This window comes from Stenella coeruleoalba (genome assembly GCF_951394435.1).
Source record: "Stenella coeruleoalba genome assembly, chromosome: 14".
In the NCBI taxonomy this organism is placed as follows: Eukaryota; Metazoa; Chordata; class Mammalia; order Artiodactyla; family Delphinidae; genus Stenella; species Stenella coeruleoalba.
In genome coordinates, this window is record NC_137160.1 from 5,285,435 (window position 1) to 5,307,381 (window position 21,947).

Sequence of the window (21,947 nt, forward strand, 5' to 3'; positions counted from 1 at the left end):
CTTAGCCTTTTCACACTTTTCTTTCACATAATAAATTTACTTGAGTTATATTTATACTTCTAGTCACTTCTTTGGGCAATTTTGAGAGTAATATGGTTTGTTGGCAATAATGAAGTGTCAATCTTCCTGGGATATACTAATATTTTCATTTGTAATTCTGATGATGTATATGAAAGCATTATTATTCTGATTTGTGAGATTTTAGTTTTGTGCCGTATCATTTGATAGGTGAACCTCTCTTATATTATCTTAAAACATTTTTAAGATAACATAGATGCGAATGAATGATGAGATGAGAATTCCCAGATGAGAATGAATGCCTGGATGTCTGAGAAAGTACCTGGCTTGCAGCAAGCTCAAAATGCTTTACCTTAAAACCTAATTCATTGATTAGTCAACTCCTTAGTATTTGTTTGATAATTTCTGAGTGCTAGAAAATGTGTGCAAATGTTGCATTCTATCCCATAATAACTTTGTATTAATATAAATAGTGCATTCATTTATATAACATGGAATGATACAGCACCATGTATCCAAGATGATAGGAAGCCCAGTTTGAGAAGCATACACAAATATATTCTGATGTTCCTAATATCTTAAACATTAATTAGAATGTGTATGTGTGTGTGTGTATTTACTGTGTCTATGTCTCTATCTGTGTGTATATTAGACTGAAAACAAATTGATTATAGATTTTGGTGACCATACATAGAACCAAACATTTTAACAGATTCTTTTCTTTTGTTTAATTTTCCTTTATTTAATTCTTTAAAAAAAGGAAATTTTACTGGGCTTATATTCTGTAATATCTTTTTTTTTTAATAAAAGTATAAAGACCCTATGTTGGAACCAAGTCAATCGTAGCCATATGGTCCGTGAAGTTTTTTCTGAGTTCATTATTTGCTAACACAGCTTGCCGAACTTAAATGGAACGAAGTAGAGGGGTTTGGATAAAGGCCAAATAGGGATAAATCTGTCATATTCTCGTTGACTCGCCTGGTTTAGGGATTTCAAAACATTGCGAAAGTTGCCGAGGAAATAGGATTTGTTCCAAATATTGGACCAATGATAGAAAGTAAATAAGAGTTAAATCATTTGAAACTAATACAGAAAAATAAGAAAAGTTGAGACCGTACATATACTGTAGACCAGTTTCAATAACTTAAAGAGTCTATCACAAGCTGCCGCGGGGAGGCCGCAGCTTGAGGGAGGCCCCGGCCCCTCTGCGCCTGCGTCTGGCAGAGCCGGTGTGAGACCAAGAGACAATCCCTCAAGACGCCGGGATAATCAAGAGTTTTGCCCGGAACTTTGAACACACACCGAGATAATGAGGGGCCAGACGAAAAGCACAGACGATGGCGCTGAAACGGATGAGTAAGGAGCTTAGCGGTTTGGCCCGTGACCCTCCAGCACAATGTTCTGCAGGTCCACTTGGGGACGATATGTTTCATTGGCAAGCCAGAATTATGGGACCTAACCACAGCCCATGTCAAGGCGGTGTATTCTTTTTGACGATTCATTTTCCTACAGACTACCCCTTCAAACCACCTAAGGCTGCATTTACAAGAATTTATCATCCAAATATTAACAGTAATGGCAGCGTTTATCTCGATATTCTAAGATCACAGTGGTCTCCTGCTTTAACTATTTCTAAAGTTCTTTAATCCATTTGTTCACTGCTATGTGATCCAAACCCAGATGACCCCCTAGTGCCAGAGATTGCACGGATCTATAAAACAAACAGAGATAAGTACAACAGAATATCTCGGGCACGGACTCAGAAGTAGGCCATGTGATGCTACCTTAAAGTCAGAATAACCTGCATTATAGCTGGAATAAACTTTAAATTACTGTTCCTTTTTTGATTTTCTTATCCGGCTGCTCCCCTATCAGACCTCATCTTTTTTAACTTTATTTTTTGTTTACCTCCCTCCATTCGTTCACATGCTCATCTGAGAAGACAAGTCCTTCCAGCTTTGGACAATAACTGCTTTTAGAAACTGTAAAGTAGTTACAAGAGGACAGTTGCCCAGGATTCAGAATTTTTTAAAAATGGAGCATGTGTATTATGTGGCCGATGTCTTCACTCTAACTTGGTTATGGGACTAAAACCATTCCTCACTGCTCTAACATGCTGAGGAATCAGCAGAGGGGGAGGAAGGTGGAAGCTGAGTTGTCACATCAAAGAAAGCAGCGTTATTCTAGCAGCATCCATTCTTGTTTCAGTCTTCCACTGTTAGAGATTTGAGGTTACATGATATACTTTATGCTCATAACTGATGTGGCTGGAGAATTGGTATTGAATTGATAGCACCAGCAGAACAGAAAATGTGATGTGTTTTATGCATGTCAATAAAGGAAGGACCTGTTCTTGTTCTACAGAGAATGGAAATTGGAAGTCAAACACCCTTTGTATTCCAAAAGAGGGTCTCAAACATTTTGTAATTTTCATTTAAATTGTTAGGAGTCTTGGAGCTATTAGTTAATCTGTCTTCCAATACACTGTTTAATATAGCACTGAATAAATGATGCAAGTTGTCAATGGATGAGTGATCAACTAATAGCTCTGCTAGTAATTGACTTATTTTTCTTCAATAAAGTTGCATAAACCAAAAAAAAAAGAGTCTATCACATTCCAGTAACCATTTGAACTTGTCATATGAGTCCTTGTTGACAGCTTCTGTTTTTGCTCGTGGTTAATGAATAACATGCAATATGGTATGTAATATAATGATTTGCTTAGTCTATTAAATGGAAGAACATTTATTTTTAGATTATTTTCAATTAATTACATAAGAATTTGAAGTTCCACAGCAAAAATGGAGTTTTGAATGTCTCCAAGAAGTAGCTCCGACATTCAAACGATATATCCAGTTTTATATCGACGGTGGTGGCCAGTGATGCTTTTCCATTTCAAGCATATGCTTTCGACTGTTTTATGAGAATTACTACTTAGAGCAACGGTATGAGACCATTGATCCATAATCTACTATCGTATTTTCATCCCCTGAAAACTTTTCAATTGATGACACTATATGTATGTTCCTCAAATTATTCTACGAGCAGGCATCGTACAATTCTGGCTGTTTCATGATCTTCACTCACTATTACAATATCTATACTATTATAGTTTGTTCTCTCTAGGGACACATAACAAAAGAGGAATCTTATGGTGAAAACTATCCAATGTAATGAAATGGATAACGTAGTTGGCACTTTTTCCAGCATAGTGATTCTACAATATTTAACAAAGGTGTATTTTGCATTGACTTTCTTATTATACGACTTCTCTTTTAACTTTTTCCAAAAGTTCCTTATATGTTTTAAATACTTAAAAATGATTTTAATTCCAAAAACAGAGATTTTAAGATATTTGAATCATGTTAGGAGAGGACCTTTTTAAGAATATTTTTGGTTTATGATTAAAAAACTCAAGAAGCTAATTGAGGAACTTCCCTGGTGGCGCAGTGGTTAAGAATCCACCTGCCAATGCAGGGGACACGGGTTCGAGCCCTGGTCCGGGAAGACCCCACATGCCACGGAGCAACTAAGCCCGTGCGCCACAACTACTGAGCCTGTGCTCTAGAGCCCGCGAGCCACAAGTACTGAGCCCATGTGCCACAACTACTGAAGCCCATGTGCCACAACTACTGAATACCGCGTGCCACAACTACTGAAGCCCATGCGCCTAGAGCCCGTGCACCACAACGAAGAGTAGCCCCCGCTCACTGCAACTAGAGAAAGCCCAAGCACAGCAACAAAGACCTAATGCACCCATAAATAAATAAAGAGAAGTCCATAAAAAAAGAGAATCATTTATATATATATATAAAAGAGGCTAATTGATACCTGTGTTCACTTAACATTTATCCAACAAATACTTATTGAGGACTTGCTACATTTTTGGCTAGGTGCAGGATAAAATTTTGAGCAAAAGAAAGAGACTCTGTTCTTCTGAAGATAATAGTCAATTGGATGACCATGCCCCCTAAAATCTGTTCTTTCATAGAATGAAAGCAAAGAAATCTCTACCTGCTAAACTTATACTTTGTATAACCTAATGGTCTATTTATGACGGTACTGCCAAATATGTTATGTCAAAAAATGTGTCAGTTGATTTACATGTTATTGATTCTCTAGGATCAGAGTCAAAATTACTTACTAAGTCAACAAACACTTACTGAACACCTAGAGTATACCTACATTTAAAAAGTTTTAAATTGTTCAGTACTTAGTGTTGTACAGTCCCTAGCAATGCTCAGTAAATATTTGTGGAATTAATACATGGATACTTAAATGCACATATCACTATCTTGAGATACAGACGTAATTCCTGTCCTCGGGGTTACATCCTTGTGGACGAAATAGACAAGCACCTGATTACTGCTCTTTATAATCAAGAGAAGCCCAGAATGTCACGAATGCTCAGAGATGGAGCATCTCGTATACCCTTGGGGGGTTAGAGAAAGCTTCCTGGAGACTGAGATTGCTTTGAGGTGTTAGCTAATGAGGGGAAGGATTTAGTTTAGTGATCCGTGGAGCATACATTGGGTGGATAATGGAAACAGCACCGTCTAGCAGAAAGTTTTGTGATGATGGAAATGTCTTAAATAAGTGCTGTCTAGTGCAGTAGCCACTTGTCACATGTGGTCAGGGCAACCGAGGAGCTGAATTTTAAATTTTATTTAATTAGAACTTAAAGAGCCACACACGACTCATTGTCACTGTATGGGGCAGCGCTGGACTGGAGGCTGGCAGGCCAAGAGGCTGAGAAACTAAGAAGGAAGCTGATGAAGCAAGCCAGCCACAGGTGACAGAGGCGTGGTGTTAGTCAATGGCCGTGGGAATCAATATGAGAGGATGTGTTAAAGAGATTTTTAGGGAGAGGAAGAGATCCAGGTGACCGTCACTTTCTGCGTGAACAGCCTGGTACTTTTGGCCTCATTCAGTGACACAGGGAATAAGGAAGATGAGCAGTGTGGGTCAAAAATGAGTCATTCTCTTTTATTTTCTTTTTTTAAATTTATTTCTTTATTTTTGGGTGCGTTGGGTCTTCGTTGCTGTGCACGGGCTTTCTCTAGTCGCAATGAGCGGGGACTACTCTTTGTTGAGGTGCGCAGGCCTCTTGCTGCGGTGGCCTCTCTTGTTGCAGAGCACAGGCTCCAGGTGCGTGGACTTCAGTATTTGTGGCACGCGGGTTCAGCAGTTGTGGCTCGCGGGCTCTAGAGCGCAGGCTCAGCAGTTGTGGCGCACGGGCCTAGTTGCTCCGCGGCATGTGGGATCTTCCCGGACCGGGGCTCGAACCCGTGTCCCCTGCATTGGCAGGCGGACTCTCAACCACTGTGCCACCAGGGAAGCCCGTTGAGTCATTATCTTTAAGGTAAAGAAAAAGAGAGACCAAGATGGAGACCTAGGTGAACAGTGACACTTGAGGGGCAGACGTGGGGAGCATACTCAACGAAGGAGATTATTATGTAGATGATAGACAAGGAAACTCAGAAAACTGTGGTGTTACTAACTGTAAAGGCGTTTCAGGAAGGGTGAAGGTTTAAACGTTTCAGAGTAACAGAGAAGATGAGTAAAGACCAAGCAGCGATTCCCAGTGGACTGGGAATTTGTATGTCATAAGTGACCAGAAAAAGTTGCATTAGAGACATAAGATCTAGGTGGGTTTTAATGGTTGAGAAATAAGTTCTTGGTCAGGGCCGACAATGTAGGCTGTCTTCTCATTTCAACTTTTAACTTTATATTAAAATAATTAAACAACTTAAACTTACGACTCAATCACACTTTTATCTCTCAAACGAACTTCTGTACTAACCCATTGTCAGAAAACATACCAAATATTCATCAGAAGCATGAGAGAACTTCCAGGAAATAACTCAGATAAGGAAGCCTTGTTTTTATTTGTACAAAAATGGTATATCGTCATTGTTGCTCCTTTAAAAATTGCTTATTATTTTATTTTTTTTAATTTTTATTTTTTTAACATCTTTATTGGAGTATAATTGCTTTACAATGTTGTGTTAGTTTCTGCTGTATAACAAAATGAATCAGCTATACATATACATATATCCCCATATCCGCTCCCTCTTGCGTCTCCCTCCCACCCTCCCTATCACACCCCTGTACGTGGTCACAAAGCACCGAGCTGATCTCCCTGTGCTATGCGGCTGCTTCCCACCAGCTGTCTATTTTACATTTGGTAGTGTATATATGTCCATGCCACTCTCTCACTTCGTCCCAGCTTACCCTTCCCCCTCCTAATGTGCTCAAGTCCATGCTCTACGTCTGCGTCTTTATTCCTGTCCTGCCCCTAGGTTCTTCATGACCTTTTTTTTTTTTTTTTTTAGATTCCATATATATGTGTTAGCATACAGTATTTGTTTTTCTCTTTCTGACTTACTTCACTCTGTATGACAGACTGTAGGTCCATCCACCTCACTACAAATAACTCAATTTCATTCCTTTTTATGGCTGAGTAATATTCCATTATATATATATATATATATGTGCCACATCTTCTTTATCTATTCATCTGTCAATGGACACTTAGGTTGCTTCCATGTCCTGGCTATTGTAAATAGAGCTGCAATGAACAGTGTGGTACAGGACTCTTTTTGAATTACGGTTTTCTCAGGCTATATGTCCAGTAGTGGGATTGCTGGGTCATATGGTAGTTCTATTTTTAGTTTCTTAAGCAACCTCCATACTGTTCTCCATAGTGGCTGTACCAATTCACATTCCCACCAAGAGTGCAATAGGGTTCCCCTTTCTCCATACCTTCTCCAGCAAAAAAATGCTTATTATTACTTTAAACCTACACATTGTCTTCTGTATATGTGCGAACCTTTAGAGAGAGAAAGCATTTCTCATCTTCAGGATCATAAAAGACTAATTTTCCTGGCAGGGCCAGAGTCTCATTCAAGTCAGAATGGTTTAAATGCTATAGACCAATGTAGCTTAAGACACAGTACATCAAACCCTTTTAAGTCATTTTACAATCCTTGATCTGGCTGACGCTACCATTTCATTAAGTGACTGAGCTCGGGGCTCCTGTGGGTGTGTAGAGGACACTACAGTTTCATAAAGGGGTGGGCGAGAGGCGTGAGTCAAAGAACAGTAACTAGACACCATGATGTAACTCTTAAACTTCACCCCCAAAACAGAGGATGACTGAAAAGGACAACCTACTTCAGAGCACAGCTGGAGAAGTTTATTCTAAGAAGCTATGTCACTGCTCTGTGCCACGAATATTTTCCCTGAACCTTCTCAGTGGGGTCGGTCTGTCTGCATCACTAATTCTCCATGGGAAGAAAATGTCTGTGTACTTTGGGAAGAGCTATCGTACTGTCACCATCGAGGGCAAAATGAAGGAAGAAAATCAAATGTGGTTAAAGTGTTTAGAAAAGAATCAGTTAAGCTGAAACAGTGCTCAAAGGTTTAGTAACTCCTAACACCCAGGTTGTAGCCTCTGTCATTTCCCATTTAAAGGGAGAAGTCCTGAGAGAAACAGCTAATTCTAGGTCCAGTGTACAAATGAGGCTGGACAGCTTGTTATATCAGAAAGCAAGGTAGTTATGAAAGGCTACCAGTCTTTGTCATTTGGACTTGACCATCAATAAAGATGGTTATTGCAGCGGATCGAAGGACATTAAATGTGTTTTTTTCTATATGAAGTGTACCTCAAGGCAAGCAGACAGTTTGTTGCTGAGCAAGGCTTTCTCTTCATGGAATTATTCCACATAATAAAGGAAGAAGAAATGACAGATGTAGAACATGGCTTTTTTTGCAACATTTAATGAAGTAATGAATCTACGTAATTCGTAGCCATCATCAATGGCTAAAAATCTCATGAAAAGAAAAACAACACATATTGTGACCCCGATGAGTGTATACTACGCTGTCTATGGAGTATTATTGCCAAAAAAGTCAAACCAGTCTGACCAATTGTCTACCCTAATCTACCAATTTTCTGGAAATACAAAGAAGAATATGTTAAATAAAACCACAGTGATAAACATTCTAGAGAATTTGGCTGGAGGAAATTCTATGGAGCAAATAGTCTGGCTTCTTCAACAAATAATTTGTGAAAAAAAGCAAAACCAAACAGAATAAAACAGCACAAATGAGAAGGGAGATACTGTGGATTGAAAGTAAGCATATCAAACAACGAAGGTTATTTGGATCTTAAACTGTGTAAATTTTTTTCTTTTTTTTTTTTGCAGTGGGGAAAATTTGAATACTGCATGGACATTTTAAGGATAGTATGGAGTTAGTTAATATTAATTTTAAGAAGATAATAATATTTCAGTTATTTTTGAGTCCATATCTTTTGGAGATGCAAATGTAAAATTTAAGGATGAAATGATATGATGTCTGAAATTACGCTCTGGGGGAGAAGCAGAGTAGGTGGAGAGTGTATTTTGTTGGACAGGAGAATTGTGCAGATAGCCACCCACCCCTGCCCAGCCAGAGCTCTCAAAGGTCACAACTTGGAGAAATCAGGTGGTGGAGAAGGAATCCAGGCTAATGTGAAGTGAAGGAAAACTGTGTGGCCTCACTTTCATTTGGATAGACGAATCTTCCCTTCTATTCCTATCTGTCTATATATTTTTGTTCATATCTTTATTGGAGTATAAATGCTTTACAATGTTGTGTTAGTTTCTGCTGTACAACAAAGTGAATCATCTCTACATATACATATATCCCCATATCCCCTCCCTCTTGAGCCTCCCTCCTACCCTCCCTATCCCACCCCTCTAGGTGGTCACAAAGCACCGAGCTCATCTCCCTGTGCTATGCAGCAGCATCCCACTAACTGTTTTACACTTGGTAGTGTATATATGTCCATGCCACTCTCTCACTTCATCCCAGCTTCCCCTCCCCCACCCCCATGCCCTTGAGTCTGTTCTCTATGTCTGTGTCTTTATTCCTGCCATGCCACTATGTTCATCAGTACCGCTTTTTAAAATTCCGTATGGATGCATTAGCCTACAGTATTTGTTTTTCTCTTTCTGACTTACTTCACTCTGTATGACAGACTGTAGGTCCATCCACCTCACTACAAATAACTCAATTTCATTCCTTTTTATGGCTGAGTAATATTCCATCATATATATATATATATATATATATATATATATATGCCACATCTTCTTTATCTATTCATCTGTTGATGGACATCTAGGTTGCTTCCATGTCCTGGCTATTGTAAGTAGTGCTGCAATGAACATTGTGGTACATGACTCTTTTTGAATTATGGTTTTCTCAGGGTATATGCCCAGTAGTGGGATTGCTGGGTCATATGGTAGTTCTGTTTTTAGTTTTTTAAGGAACCTCCATACTGTTCTCCATAGTGGCTGTATCAATTTACATTCCCACCAGCAGTGCAGGAGGGTTCCCTTTTGTCCACACCCTCTCCAGCATTTATTGTTTGTAGATTTGTTGATGACAGCCATTCTGACTGGTGTGAGGTGATACCTCATTGTGGTTTTGATTTGCATTTCTCTAATGATTAGTGATGTTGAGCATCCTTTCATGTGTTTGTTAGCAATCTGTATATCTTCTTTGGAGAAATGTCTATTTAGGTCTTCTGCCCATTTTTGGATTGGGTTGTTTGTTTTTTGTGATATTAAGCTGCATGTGTTGCTTGTATATTTTGGAGATTAATCCTTTGTCAGTTGCTTTGTTTGCAAATATTTTCTCCTGTTCTGAGGGTTGTCTTTTCGTCTTGTTTATGGTTTCCTTTGCCGTGCAAAAGCTTTGAAGTTTCATTAGGTCCCATTTGTTTATTTTTGTTTTTAATTCCCTTACTCTAGGAGGTGGGTCACAAAGGTTCTTGCTGTTATTTATGTCATAGACTATTCTGCCTATGTTTTCCCCTAAGAGTTTTATAGTGTCTGGCCTTACATTTAGGTCTTTAATCCATTTTGGGCTTATCTTTGTGTATGGTGTTAGGGAGTGTTCTAATTTCATGTTTTTACATGTAACTGTCCAGTTTTCCCAGTACCACTTATTGAAGAGGCTGTCTTTTCTCCATTATATATTCTCACCTCTTTTATCAAAGATAAGATGACTATATGTGCGTGAGTTTATCTCTGGGATTTCTATCCTGTTCCATTGATCTATATTTCTGTTTTTGTGCCAGTACCATACTGTCTTGATTACTGTAGCTTTGTAGTATAGTCTGAAGTCAGGAGCCTGATTCCTCCAGATCCGTTTTTCTATCTCAGAATTGCATTGTCTATTCAGGACCTTTTGTGTTTCCATACAAATTATGAAATTTTTTGTTCTAGTTCTGTGAAAAATGCCATTGGTAGTTTGGTAGGGATTGTATTGAACCTGTAGATTGCTTTGGGTAGTAGAGTCATTTTCACAATATTGATTCTTCCAATCCAGGAGCATGGTATATCTCTCCATCTGTTTATGTTATCTTTGATTTCTTTCATCAGTGTTTTATAGTTTTCTGAGTACAGGTCTTTTGCCTCCTTAGGTAGGTCTATTCCTAGGTATTTTATTCTTTTTGTCATGATGGTAAATGGGATTGTTTCCTTAATTTCTCTTTCTGATCTTTTGTTGTTAGTGTATAGGAATTCAAGAGATTTCTGTGCATTAATTTTGTATCCTGCAACCTTACCAAATTCATTGATTAGTTCTAGTAGTTTTCTAGTGGTATCTTTAGGATTTTCTATGTATAGTATCATGTCATCAGCAAATAGTGACAGTTTTACTTCTTCTTTTCCAATTTGTATTCCTTTTATTTCTTTTTCTCTCTGATTGCTGTAGCTATGAGTTCCAATACTATGTTGAATAATAGTGGTGAGAGTGGACGTCCTTGTCTTGTTCCTCATCTTAGAGGAAATGCTTTCAATTTTTCACCATTGAGAATGATGTTTGCTGTGGGTTTGTTGTATATGGCTTTTATTATGTTGAGGTAGGTTCCCTCTATGCCCACTTTCTGGAAAGGTTTTATCATAAATTGGTGTTGAATTTTGTCAAAAGCTTTTTCTGCATCTGTTGAGATGATCATATGGTTTTTATCCTTCAGTTTGTTAATATGGTGTATCACATTGATTGATTTGCATATATTGAAGAATCCTTGCATCCCTGGGATAAATCCCACTTGATCATGGTGTATGATCCTTTTAATGTGTTGTTGGATTCTGGTTGCTAGCATTTTGTTGAGGATTTTTGTGTCTATGTTCATCAGTGATATTGGTCTATAATTTTCTTTTTTTGTGACATCTTTGTCTGCTTTTAGTATCAGGGTGATGGTGGCCTCACAGAACGAGTTTGGGAGTGTTCCTCCCTCTGCCGTTTTTTGGAAGAGTTTGAGAAGGATAGGTGTTAACTCTTCTCTAAATGTTTGGTAGAATTTGCCTGTGAAGCCAACTGGTCCTGGACTTTTGTTTGTTGGAAGATTTTTTTTTTTTTTTTTTTTTTTTTTTTTTTGTTGGAAGATTTTTAATTACAGTTTCAATTTCATTACCTGTGATTGGTCTGTTTATATTTTCTAATTCTTCCTGCTTCAATCTTGGAAGGTTGTACTTTTCCAAGAATTTGCCCATTTCTTTCAGGTTGTCCATTTTATTGGCACATAGTTGCTTGTAGTAGTCTCTTATGATCTTTTGTATTTCTGCGGTGTCAGTTGTAATCTCTCCTTTTTCATTTCTAATTTTATTGATTTTCATCCTCTCTCTTTTTCTCTTCATGAGTCTGGATAAAGATTTATCAATTTTGCTTATATTCTCAAAGAATCAGCTTTTATTTGTATTGATCTTTGCTATTGTTTTCTTTGTTTTTATTTCATTTATTTCTGCTCTGATCTTTATGATTTCTTTCCTTCCACTAATTTTGGGTTTTCTTTGTTCTTCTTTTTCTAGTTGCCTTAGGTGTAAGGTTAGATTGTTTATTTGAGATTTTTCTTGCTTCTTGAGGTGAGCTTGAATTTCTATGAACTTCCCTCTTAGAACTGCTTTGTCTACGTCCTATAGGTTTTGGATCACCGTGATTTCCTTGTCATTTGTCTCTAGGTATTTTTTGATTTCCTCTTTGATTTCTTCAGTGATTGCTTGGTTCTTTAGCAGTGTACTGTTTAGCCTCCATGTATTTGTGTTTTTTACTGTTTTTTTTTCCTGTAATTAATTTCTAGTCTCATAGCGTTGTGGTTGGAAAAAATGCTTGATATGATTTCAATTTTCTTAGATTTTCCAAGGTTTGATTTGTGACCCAAAATGTGATCTATTCTGGAGAACATTCCATGTGCACTTGAGAAGAAAGTGTATTCTTCTGCGTTCGGGTGGAATGCCCTAAAACTATCAATTAATTCTATCTGGTCTATTGTGTCATTTAAAGCTTGTGTTTCCTTATTTATTTTCTGTCTGGATGATCTGTCTATTGGTGTAAGTGGGGTTTTAAAGTCCCCCCTATTGTTGTGTTACTGTCAATTTCTCCTTTTATGGCTGTTAGCCTTAGGTATTTGCCTTATGTATTGAGGTGTTCTTATGGAGGGTGCATAAATATTTATAATTGTTATGTTTTATTCTTGGTTCAATCCCTTGATCATTATGTAGTGTCCTTCCTTATCTCTTGTAACAGTCTTTATTTTAAAATCTATTTTATCTGATGTGAGTATTGCTACTCCACTTTTCTTGTGATTTCCATTTGCATGGAATATCTTTTTCCATCCCCTCACTTTCAGTCTGTATGTGTCCCTAGGTCTGAAGTGGGTCTCTTGTAGACAGCATATATAAGGGTCTTGTTTTTGTATCCATTCAGCCAGTCTGTCTTTTGGTTGGAGCATTTAATCCATTTACATTCAAGGTGATTATCGATATGTATGTTCCTATTACCATTTTCTTAATTGATTTGGGTTTGTTTTTGTGGGTCTTTTTCTTCTCTTGGGTTTCCCGCTTAGAGAAGTTCCTTTAGCATTTGTTAGAGCTGGTTTGGTGGTGCTCTATTCTCATACCTTTTGCTTGTCTGTAAATCTTTTGATTTCTCCATTGAATCTGAATGAGATCCTTGCTGGGTAGAGTAATCTTGATTGTAGGTTTTTCCCTTTCATCACTTTAAATATGTCCTGCCACGCCCTTCTGGCTTGCAGAGTTTCTGCTGAAAGATCAGCTGTTAACCTTATGGGGATTCCCTTGTATGTTATTTGTTGCTTTTCCCTTGCTGCTTTTAATATGTTTTCTTTGTATTTAATTTTTGATAGTTTGATTAATATGTGTCTCGGCGTGTTTCTCTTTGGGTTTATCCCATATGGGACTCTCTGCGCTTCTTGGACTTGATTGACTACTTTTTTTCCCATGTTAGGGAAGTTTTTGACTATAATCTCTTCAAATATTTTCTCAGACTCTTTCTTTTTCTCTTCTTCTTCTGGGACCCCTATAATTAGAATGTTGGTGCATTTGATGTTGTCCCAGAGGTCTCTGAGTCTGTCCTCAACCCTTTTCATTCTTTTTTCTTTATTCTGCTCCCTGGCAGTGATCTCCACCATTTTATCTCCCAGCTCACCTAAACGTTCTTCTGCCTCAGTTATTCTGCTATTGATTCCTTCTAGAGTATTTTTAATTTCAGCTATTGTGTTGTTCATCCCTGTTTGTTTTCTTCTTAGTTCTTCCAGATCTTTGTTGAATGTTTCTTGTATTTTCTCCATTCTGTTTCCAAGATTTTTGGTCATCTTTACTATCACTACTCTGAATTCTTTTTCAGGTAACTTGCCTATTTCGTCTGCGTTTATTTGGTCTTGTAGGCTTTTACCTTGCTCCTTCGCCTGTAACATATTTTCTGTCGCTTCCTTTTTTCCTTTTGGTGGCTGGGGCTGTGTTCCTGTCTCACTGGTTGTTTGGTCTGAGGCGTCCAGTGCTGGGGTTTGCAGGCGGTTGGATACAGCCAGGTCTTGGTGCTGAGATGAGGAACTCCAGAAGGCCTCACTCTGATTAATATTCTCTGGGGTCTGAGGTTCTCTGTTAGTCCAGTGGTTTGGACTCGGAGCTCCCACCATAGGAGTTCGGGCCCGACCTCTGGCCTGGGAACCAAGATTCTGCAAGCTGTGTGGAGCAGTACAATAACAAAGAATGGTGGTGCAGCTAATTTTCTTTGTCACTCACTCTTCAATGTCACTCACTCTTCAATGTCACTCATCTCTTCCGCTTCTGCCCCACTCCTCAGCTGATCCTGACATTTTTAGGGGACCCAATAATACCGACTTCCATGAAGCCAGCGGGGGGCCCTCACTAATTGCAGACTTGGCTTTTCCATCATCTTCAACACAGGTGAGCACTCCTTTCTCTCTTGGCTTTTGTGACTCTCTTCCTACCACACTCTCCCTCCCTCTCCCCCATAACCAGGTGATTTGTCTCTGTCCATTCTTTAAACATTGGTGTTTTTCTAGATTTGGTTTTAGGCTGCCTTTTCTTTTCATTTTACCCTCCTCTTAGGCAATCTCATATACACCTACAGCCTCGATTACTGAAATACAGAGTATTTCCTACTTTACTCTCCTGCGGAGATGTTTATTCTGAATGCTGGGTCAGTGTTTTTGATACATATATAGTATTTCCCATGAATGTCTTAGAAGCATCTCCATCCCAGTATCCTAAAATTGAACTCATAATATTACCCAACATGCTTAAAACCCTCCAGAAATTTCCCCTTATTCGTAATCCATCAAATTGCCTTAATTAGTTAAAAATAGTTTGCCTCAGGTTCATTCATAGTAACTATTACATTCTTATGAAAGTCTCGGGAGATGTCTATAAAAGTGGAAATTGAATTCTTTTTCTATTAAAACAGAAACAAAATCTCTCCTTCAAATCTGGCTGTCCTTATGTTTTAGTGGAATGCTAGATGATATGGATTTCATTTTCAGTCAAATCAGATGCAATTTATATTATTTATAAAATGACACATTGCGCCCAGCAAATATTAATCATGAAAGACTATGCTCTTATCTTTGGAATTCATCAATAAGGTAAATCTTACTTTGAAATTGATTTCCTCCATTAGCCACTTGATATAGCCAGCAGTTACATTAATTTCACCTCTACCCCTCTACCTCTGAGAAGGATGCCAAAAAAGAAAAAAAAAAAGAATGAAAAGGAAAAAGGGTAGTAGTTTGGAGCTGCTTGTCATCTTAGAAAACTTCTGAAGGTCAAATTTCATTTCTTTGCCTCCAAATAATCGGGGTTAGATAAAAGCAAACTCTTGCCTTTTAAGTAGTCAGAAAATTGGGGTGTTCAACAAACACCCTGATAGACTTTGTAAATGGTTGGTTGAAGGTAGAAGGAAAGGGTAAGGAAAAAAGTTGAAGTTTATTACACAATTTATTTCAACTTGAATGTGAATTGGCTAAGATGTAATGAAAGTAAAATTGGATTGAGGGAATCAAAATGTGTGAATCTGAGTCCTAACTCTGTCATAAAACCATGGCTCTGCTGAGTCACATAGCAACACTGTGACTCAGTTTCTCCAGCTCAGAAATGATGACCCAATGCCCCCTGACAATTCATGCATGTGAAAGTATTTTTTAATTACAGCGTTATAAAATTGAAAGCTACCATCCATTCTTTGAAAAAGTCCATAGATTTCCAGGCCATCAAATAATCAGATTTAGCTCCACTCAAGCCTAACATTTTTAAAGCTTCTTGATATGAGAAACCTTCCTTCTGTGTATCCTGGGGGAACCCAGGGAGTGGTCAAAAGCCCTCCTGAATTCCTGTGCTGCTGACATCCACCAAGGCAAGCAAACCCACGAAGGCAACCTGGGCCTTTGTGATCGTCCTGTGGGACTGTTCACCACAAGTTCATTCCAAGACATGTGTCTATTTTCATTTGTCATCTTATTTTCACTTTCTGGTTCTTATAATTTCATTTAATACAAGCATGTCAAACATTTGCTAGGAGGTGCTTAAGAAAGAATGTTTATTTTCGCCTAGTTGAATATTTTCTAGATGTATAAAAATTCTATAGAACAAAGTTGTTACTAATTAAACAAACTTTAAAGGAACAATTGTGGCTCCTTTTTTATTTTTGAGACAATTTATTTAGTCTGTTTTATTTTTTTCTAGTCATCTGATTTCATAGCAACTGGGTAGAGCCCCTGCCCTTCCCTTCCCTTGAGGGGCTGGGCTGCCCTTGATGCTCTTTACTTAGGAGCTGATGGTGTGAGCCCTTCCTCAGCTGGTCTCCTGCTGTCCGGTTTACTCCCTTGTGGCTTGGGCATGTCAGGTATCGAGTCCTGCAAGCTGCATCCTTATCCCACTTTCCACAGCACAGCAGATGTGATATTTTTTGCTCTTAATCTGCTAGTCTTCCTTACTTGGTTAAGAATTGGTTAAGAATCCTGAAAAAATGTGCCGAGAGAATCATGAATCTTCTCCAGCAGATGCACCTGGAAGTATTACGAGGCTGGAATGACCCAATGAATGGGTCTCCATTCATTGATCAATATTTTACTGCCTTTCAGTTTATAAATCCGTTTGATAGGGAGAATAGTTGTATTTTGTTCATCTGCTCATCTGTTCTTTAAACTGCTAAACATATGTGGGGGGTGTCTATGTTTTTGTTGCCAAAATGAAATATATTTTAACATAATTTTGTCACCTAATAAAACTGTAGGCTCTGTATTCTCTTATTCTTTGGTGGGAAATAGACCCTCAGTATGCTCACCTACAATTAGAGGACAGTCGCCCACATATATGCTACCAGATTCTTTTAAACTCAGTGGCTAATAAATACCTGCAGTTGTTCCAGCTTACCTTTAGGAAGTGAAAATGAAATGTAAGAGATACATTTTACCTACAAAATGGGGAAGATTAATAAGAATACTAACTATGTCGATAAGGATATGGGGATGTAGGACTCTCTTATGCTCCTGGTAGGCATATAAATTTGCATAAACTTTCTGAAAGCCATTTGTCCGTATTTATTAAGAGATGGAAATAACTGAAGATGTTCATACAATAAAGCAGCTACAGAGAAAGTATCACTGTCATTTTGTGATAGACTGCAGATGGGAATGCTCTAAGGGTTTAACCATAGGTGGACGGTTGAAGAAATGCCTGCCAGGTTGTACTATGTGCTCATTAAAATGCAGGGATAGAAATAAATTTTCTGACTTGGCAAGATATTCACAATATACTGTTAAATAGAAATATAGAAATTAAAAAGAATGGGCAGTATTTTTATTTTCATGTTTAGAAATGGTTTTCTCTGGCTGGGCGGATGCTGGGTGGCTTCCTCTTTCTTCCCTGCTATTACTCTCTTTGTCTATCTATATTTTATTTTTTAAACAATAAACACACGATTTTTTTAAAAACTAAGATGTTAGTTGAATAAGTCTTTTAAAATAGCCTCTTTATATGACGCCCAAAGGAAAACCTCATCATGCATCTCTTTCTTCTCCCCAGTTCCCTCCAGGGACAGCCAAGGTGCTCAGGGAAGGAAATTCTTGTTGTTGTGGCTTGTCTGTTACTATTATTATTTTAAAAGAATACAGTTCATTGATTCCCTCACTCTCTTCACAGAGGCAGACTTTGAGAAAGGGAAAAGGAGCGATGAGAATAGACTACAATATTCAGATTGGGGAGAATCAGTCATTTGACTAATATATAAGCTTTTTGTTTACTTTGTAAAGAAAACGTGAAGATGCCAACACCTTTCTAGAGTTGGATTTGTATTACAAATGCAGATAAATAACAGTCACCCATTAATTTAATAGGAAGCTCAAGATTAACACCTAAGCAAGGTCATTGTGGACTTCTTTTTTTCCCTCACTCAGTAGCTCAAATTGCTGAAATAGATATTTGAGTAAAAATGCTTTACCATTTCACTGTACTTAAAGTTCATTAAATTATGTAAAGTCACAGTCTTGGCGTCAAAGTTGCTGAATCATTTTTTGGCTTATTTGGGGCGGTATGTGAGGTTGTTCTTTAACCAGTCTGTCTTAGTAACATTGTTTAAAGAGTCCCTTCCAATAGTTTACTTTGTTTCTATTTTATCTAGATTCCCTCCTCCCAAATAAATAACTTAAATACAAATAACATTTATTTTGACCCATTTTTACTCCTGAGACGGGACAAAGCCTATGGTCTTCCTTGGATCCATGGGGCATTTCTGGAAGGTTGAGAGAAAGATATTCTTAATTATTCATTATGTTCTTTGAATTAATTTCCAACGATGGTTGTACAGTTTTTATTAGCGCTTTCCAGGATATTTCAACAAAGTTAAATTTTCTCAATTTAGGAAACCTTCATTTGTGTAAAGTAAATTGCAAATAGAAAGGGTGGCTATTGCAGCTGGGAAAAAACAGACTCGGCACGACTTCTCAGTGCGTGCATTTAAAAGTGTCGGAGTACTGCGAGGTGAGAGGGTGGCACTGACGTCTTTACACTACCAGACGTAAAATGGATGGCTAGTGGGAAGCAGCCGCATAGCACAGGGAGATCCGCTCGGTGCTTTGTGACCACCTAGAGGGGTGGGACAGGGAGGCTGGGAGGGAGGCTCAAGAGGGAGGGGATATGGGGATATATGTATATGTATAGCTGACTCACTTTGTTATACAGCAGAAACTAACACACCATTGTAAAGCAATTATACTCCAATAAAGATGTAAAACAAAATGTCAGAGTATGGCTGCAGAGACAACTTTGAATTAAATGTCTCTGCTCTTCATCATAGCTACATCAGAGACAGCTCCGAGTCCAAGGAAAACCAGCCAGTGGTAGGCCCTGGAGGAAACTAGCTCATGGTCCTTCCCCAAATTAAGCTCTCCTTTTCCCAACAGTGTGGTTTTAACTCTGTACATTCAGTTCTCTAGCTGGGCATGAATTCCTTAAGTAGAAAAACTTACCGTCTTCCAAATCCCTTCAGAAACGTGGCCGCCTGGGCCTTAAAAGTGTCGTTTGAGATTTTCAGCATCTTTCAGCTGAGAGACCTACACACGAACTCTGTGACTAAAGGGCAGTAGATGGATTCGTCAACATCTCTGGAGAATTTGGTCATGAATGATTTTTTGTTTGTTTTTACTGAGCACATATTTCCTTTTGTTTTAATGGTTTAAATTACTATAAAGTTGAGAATGATTTTTTTTACTAATTAATCTAGTTTTCTTAATGAAAATGACAGTTAACTCCTCATTAGCCTGAACTGAATTATCTACCTTTCTGATATGGTTTTAGCAAAAGATTTCTGTGTCCAGAAAGAACAGTAAGCAGATACACGATCCAGGATCCTGCTGACGGTTCTGTTGTGAAGCCCAAGCACTTGCGAGCTTCTGTAACATACTTCACTGTAATTATGATGCCGGTTTAATCAGTTCTACTCATAATTCATTGATTTGTTCAATCCGTTTTCTTGACAGGATATGGCTAATCAATTTGAATTTGCAGCACACCAATACAGGCAAAACAGCACTTTCTTTTGTTTGTTTGTTTGTTTGTTTGTTTTGGGGTTTTTTTTGATGAGGTACGCGGGCCTCTCACGGTGGTGGCCTCTCCCGTTGCGGAGCACAGGCTCCGAACGCGCAGGCTCAGCGGCCATGGCTCACGGGCCCAGCCGCTCCGCGGCATGCGGGATCGCCCCGGACCGGGGCACGAACCCGCGTCCCCTGAATCGGCAGGCAGACTCTCAACCACTGCGCCACCAGGGAAACCCATCACTTTCTCTGTAGTTGTGGTTTATCTGTTCATATGGCCTAACTCCTTTTTCTGCTGCCCATTTAGGTGGAGTTTTATATATTTTAATGAGCCAGGTTTACCGTTTCATTTGCTTCCTTCAGGTACCAGTTTCAATCTAACTTTCTATTCGTGAAAATGGTCTGGCCTTTTTAGAAAGAAGACTCAGAATATCTCCTAATGTATACAAAAATGTGACGTTGCAAAGGGCCTGAGAGTCTTCTTTAAGGGGAGGAAAGTGAGGGAAGCCAGAGAAAAAGGGAGTTATTCTTTCAAATAAGATCAAAAACATAAGGTTTGACACGTTGTGTTTGTGGTTTAAACTCTTTTTTTTTTACTAGGATCTAGAATCCCATTAGTGCCAAGGTTCTGAAACTCACCCAGTACGTGTAGGAAGGAATGGTTCAGCTCATAGAGGACCAGCAGAATCCGAGAGGAGAACTTCCTTCATTTAGTTGAAACCATGAAGTGAAATGATAACCCACTTGACAGTGTCGTAATTTTACAAGCAACTGGAAAGCATCTCATTCTATAGTGTGTGACAAAGCCAAATCCCTTTGTATTCGCCATCATTTCCGGAGCTAAATCACCCTTAGCTCAATTCCTTGTTGCATTTGCTCCATCCTGTCTCCCCTCCCTGGAGAATCAATCAGGATTGGCTGGTGGTGCAGTGGATTGTTAAATGATGCCTTGAACAATGTCTAGGGCTTCCTACTCATCCTTACAGGCTGCAGGACGTTGTTGCATGGCAGGGTGGACCATTATGAACTCCAGTGACTGAAGTCTGATGCTCAGATGAGCTCTAACAGGCCCTGGTATCCATACAGCCTCATACACTAAAGCTGCATGTTTCTTTGGTCAAAAATGTCCCCTGGGGCTGTCCAGATCTGGCATTCATATTCTCCCTGGGATTGGATTTCACGTCTCTTTTATGGACATAGGTTTTACTTCTTAGGTCTAGTAATACCCAGTTTCTTGATGGGAATTCCCTGCAAGGCATAGCTCTTCAAACACAACATTCTCAGCTGGATTTCTACTGGGCGTACAGTAGAAAATTATAAGAATCAATTAGATGAAATAGGCAGTAATTATAGAGTTGGAACTTGGCCTCAAAGTTCTTATCTTCCCATGAAATGGGCCAAATACAAGAACAGGCAATTTACAAAGAAGGAAATACAGATGGCCCATAACCATGTGAAAAGATGTTCACCTCCTGCGAATCAAATAAATTCACATAAAATCATGAGCCAATGCCTATTAACAGATTGGCCAGATTGAAAACATTGATAAATCCTAGGATTTAGTGAGGCTGTAGGGAAACAGAAATCTGAAGCACATCCGTGGTTATATAAGTTGGTGCAATCATCCTGGGGGTGGGTTTTGAAATATACAGTAGGATTTTAATTATAGGTGTGGAAATAGATGGAGACCAACCAAATGAGAAAAGGCAAAAGCTATTCATTCAAGTTCACTATGGCAGGGGAGCCAGCTACCCATCCTTTGTGTTTGAGCAGACTCAGAAGAGAGGAAAAGCTGTCTAACAAAGGGAAGGCTTCAGGCGTGCCCTGCGTAGAGGCTGTTGGCTGTGGAGCTGGGGGGTGAGAACCAGTGGTGTGTGAGCTTCAAGGGGGGCATCCTTTGTGATTGGTTAGGGATGCATATTTGGCTTTCTCTCATTGGTCCAAAGTTGGGAGCCGGGACAAAAATTAGGGCAGCTGTCAGTTATTAATCAATTCCTGGCCATTTTAGGCTGACTGTTACAGGATTATTATTTGCCTTCCTGGACCATATTGCTAAAATGGTCTGATTCCTACAAGTCCTACTTCTGGATTAGAGGCTGGCTTCCTGGGATGGTTACCATAGACAATGGGTTGATTTCCTGCAATGGTAGCTGCAGATTGTGGGTCAGATTTTGTTTTTATATACGGCCTGGATATTGTTTGTTTGTATATTCAGTCTCTCAAAAGAATCCATTGAAGGAGGTAATTGAACAACCCTTTTATTAAAGAAAGTATTTGTTAGTTCACAAAATGGAAAGAGGTGAGAACTATTACTTCCAATCTACTGTTGCAAAAGACTGAAGCAATGGTTCCTTTTTTTTTTTGGCTTCGTTGCTGTGCGCGGGCTTTCTCTAGTTGTGGTGAGTGGGGGCTACTCTTCATTGCGGTGCGCGGGCTTCTCATTGCGGCGGCTTCTCTTGTTGCGGAGCACGGGCTCTTGGCACGTGGGCTCAGTAGTTGCGGCATGTGGAATCAGTAATTTTGC

At 38.9% G+C, this 21,947-nt stretch overlaps 1 pseudogene across 1 annotated transcript; it reads left to right on the forward strand.

The window, feature by feature from the left end:
• Positions 1-944: 944 nt before the first annotated feature.
• LOC307196973 (ubiquitin-conjugating enzyme E2 D3-like) lies at positions 945-1,928 on the forward strand (annotated as a pseudogene). The gene has a single exon. The product of its transcript is annotated as a ubiquitin-conjugating enzyme E2 D3-like (transcript).
• The last annotated feature ends 20,019 nt before the right edge of the window (positions 1,929-21,947 follow it).